Genomic DNA, 4,169 nt, shown 5'->3' with positions numbered 1-4,169 from the left:
ATATGTTGTCAAGTAGCCTATGACTCAGAGCAACCCTATGCACAACAGCTCTAAACCCTGGTCTACTGTGAGCCTGTCTCACTGTCTTCAACACACCTATCCCCATTTCCTCAGTTACTGGGTCAGTGTATCTCATCCATGATTTTCCTTTCCTGAACTGTCCCTCTACCCTTCCAAGTATAATGTCCTTCTTCAAAGACTGGTCCTTCCTGGCAACATGCCCAATGTCAGCTGAGCTTAACAGTCCTTGCCTCCAAGGAACAATTTGGTTTCACCTTCTCCAGGAAAAATCTGTTAATTTTTTAAAGCTCTGATTTGTGAAATAGTTTTTAAAATGGTATTAGATTGTATATTTTTAAAAGCTTGTTCTGGCCATGTTGGTTTTGTTTGTTTGTTTGTTTTAAATCTCATTTTGAATATGTTAGCCCTTAAAAGAAAAATAAAAGCAGTGTGACTTAATCTACTATGGTATCTTCTACAAATTATATTTTGCAAGGAACTATATAATCCAATTCTTATCTGTATTTTTCCCCAGTGGTGCTTTTGTACACGTGGAAGTATGACATTAATAGTTTGCTGAACTTTGATATAGGTTGCTATGAAACTATGATATAATTTAGACTTTATGTACCTTTGCCATAATAAAGGAGATAGTACTCACCAAGCAATAACAACAAAGGAAAGAGCTCTAGACTCAGAGGCATGGTTTCAGTTACTAGTTACGTGACTTGGGAGAGGTCCTTTATCTCTGAGTATAAGAGCTGAAGGCTTTGCCTTTGTAAAGAAACTGGCAGAATGAAGTGAATTGTAAACTTCCTACCAGCTCTAATCATTTCAATTCCAATTGCAGGCTAAAATTGTTTTTAAATTAACTTAAAACATATTTTATCACTTAATACATGGATAGGGAACTGTGGTGGTGTAGTCTTTGGGGCACTGCACTGCTAACCTGAAGACACTGCCTCTCTGGAGGATTGAATGTTCCAGCAGCTTCAAGGAAGAAAGATATCAATCCTATACCATTTACAGTCTCCAAAACCCCACTGAAGGGTCAGCTAAGGGTCATTTGTGACTTAACAGCAATGAGTTCGAGTTCTGTGAATTAATACATTAGGAAACTTTGTTTGCTGTGTCTGTAGAGAGTTACACTGCTGACTTCACTTTTCTGGAAGTTCAAACCCACCAGCTTCTCTGTGGAACAAAGATGGGCAATCTCCTCTCATGAAAGTGCGAGGAAAATGGACAATCTTCTCCTATGCAATTTTCTGCCTCAAAAACTAATTGAAAGGTCAGCTATAAATTGGCTTTGACTCAGGGGCGATGAGTTGAATTAGAGTGAATAGATGCATTTTGTTGTTGTAAGATGTCATCAAGGCGGTTTGGATTCACAGGACAAAACACTGCCAGGTCCTGCACCCTCCTCAGTTACTGCTACACTTGAGCACACTCTTGCAGTCAGAGTCAATCCATCTTATTGAGGGTCTGTCTCTTTTCTGCTGAGCCTTTGTTTTACCAAGCACAATTTTCTTCTGATAATAAATCTAAAATATGTGACATGAATATATTCTCCATAAAGAAGAAGAAAGGAGGTGAGACCATTCTAGATAGAAGTACTGTCCCCTTTGACTATTTGTATCAAAATAAGGTCCCTCCCCTCAAGGTCCTTTCCCATTTTCCCAAACTCAGCAACTGGGATGCATTTGGCATATATTCTTCCAGATTTGCAAGAAACATATATACTTAAAATTATGTAATCATAGAAACTCCTGTTATAGTACATGCACTTTATTTTAAACACCAATGATATAGGGGCTCCTCAAGACTCAGTATATAGTGGAACTCAAGGCTGTCAGCTATTATGGTGAAAACACACAAAGCAAAATCACCAAAAGCAAAGGCTCATAGAATAAATGAAGTCTAGAAGAAATCAGATGAGACTTGCAAGAATCCACTGCTGGTGAAGTCATGCAGAATGCAATAATTGCCTCCAACATCTAATAATAGGAGCAGACATGAAATATAGCTATCATGGAAACTCTTAAAAGACTCAGTGTCCAAAAAAAATTAAAAACAAACAAACAAACAAACAGAAAAAAGACTCAGTGTCCGAAGTTATTATTGAAGTCACATAGACACTCTCTCCCTTGCACATTCCAAAATTTCAGACTCCCAGAAGGAAGTAGTGATACTTTTAGTGTAAAATTTCTTGCACTCATCTGACCCCAGGGGTATGCCCTAGAATAGTAGGCCTTGTGCTTTGGTGTTGTGTGCCATTGACTTGGAACCAACCCATAGCTGAACTTCCAGAGAATTTTCAGAAGCATTTAATGGCAAGGGATTACTCATCCTTCTCCTGCAGAGCAAGGTGGTGGATGTAAATTGCATGCCTTTTGGATTGTAGTGCAGCTTCTCACCACCAGGCCATAGAGCTCCCTGGCCTTGTGCTTTGTTGTTCCTGCTGTGCTGTGTTATTGAGTTGACTCCAACTCATAGTAACCCTATGTGCAATAGCTCTGAATCCTGCTCTATCCTGAGCCAACCTCATTGTCTCTGACGCACTTACCCCGTCACTTCAGTTACTGAATCCAGGGTCTTCCTCTTTCCCTCCACCCTTCCAAGTATGATGTCCATCTTCTTGCAACATGCCCCAAATATGTAAGACGGCACTTCAAAAATTCTTGTTTCTGAGAAGCAGCCTGGTTTCACCCTCTCTAGGATGAACCTGTTTGTTCTCTTAACAGTCCATGATATATTCAATTTCTTTCTCCAGTACCACAGCTCAAAGCTACCTTTATCTCTCACTACACATTCTGTCAGTAGCTGTTGGTAGAGGGTTGTCCAGCACCTAAGGCTCTCATAAAGATGGTAACTGCAAAAAATAAAGAAAAAAATAAAAAGGAAAAAAAAGAAAAGAAAAAGCCTCTGGAGTAAATCAACTCTGGGCTCCAACTTGTTATGAAAAGTGGAAAAAGTGCTGGGGTACAAATAGACTCTGAAGAAGATCAGATAAGGACAAGCCAAGTTGATCATCCTCACAAACAAATGCCCAGCCTCAAAGAAATCTAAAAAATAGATTGCCAGGTCAAATGCGAGAATGGTTACCCATGGTGGACAGTGTTTGGTGGAGTTCCCCAATTAAAACAAGCTTGGAAGCAGGGGTAGCATCTGCTTCCAAAACAGCTTGCCTCTGGAATCCCTGTGAACCTGGAGAAAGGATGAAAGTTATACCAGTGTTTAGGTCTTTCATTCATAGGGTCACTATGAGTCGCCTACGACTCGAAGGCACTTAACAACAAAACAACAATTTTTATTCAAAATTTATTGAATAAGCTTCTCAGCAAATTAACTGGATGAGATCTAGATTTGTACCCATTTCAAAAGAAGGTTAATAAAGAGAGTACAGAAATTACCCAACAATGTCACTATTATCACATATAAGTAAAATACTGTGGATGATTGTTTTTCTTATTTTGAAGGTTACTGAAAAATGGCAAATGGCTGGGGCAGTATATTGACAAGCAACTGTGTGAAATTCAAGCTGGATTCAGAAGAGATTGTGAAATCATTTTATCCTTTCTCACATAGATCTAAGATGGATCTAAGCCAAAGTGGAGAACACCCAAAAAATGTTTACTTATAAACGCAAGGGGATTTGACTGGATCCTGGGGATTATACTAAATTATAGCTAGTATTGCCAGAAAACTTAATTGTGTGCATGCAGAAACTATTTGGACCAGGAAGCAGCCATTCAAACAGAGCAAGGAGGTAATTAATGATTCAATATCAAGAAAAGTATGTGTAAGGTCTGTCTGTATTATTTAACCATACCTATTAAATGTATATGTTCAGCAAATAGCTTGAGAAACTGGGCTATACGAAGAAGAATGTGATTGTAAAAAGATTCATCAACAGCCCGTGTTATGTAGATGGCAGTACCTTGCTTTCTGAAAGTCTGAAACACTTACTGAAGATGACAAAGATGATAGACAGACTTCAGTATAACTTACACCTCAATGTCAAGAAAACAAAAATCCTCACATTAGACAAATAAGCAACATGATCAATGGAAAAACAAGTTGTGAACAATTTCCTTGAGATTGTACACAGCTTTAGTTTGCTTGGCTCCATAGTCAACAGTCTTGGCACCAGCAGCCAGGAAATTAAAAGG

The sequence above is a fragment of the Elephantulus edwardii genome, unplaced genomic scaffold (genome assembly GCF_000299155.1).
Source record: "Elephantulus edwardii isolate Elephantulus edwardi_28Jun2011 unplaced genomic scaffold, EleEdw1.0 scaffold00085, whole genome shotgun sequence".
Taxonomy (NCBI): domain Eukaryota; kingdom Metazoa; phylum Chordata; class Mammalia; order Macroscelidea; family Macroscelididae; genus Elephantulus; species Elephantulus edwardii.
Note: the sequence above shows the minus strand (reverse complement) of the source record.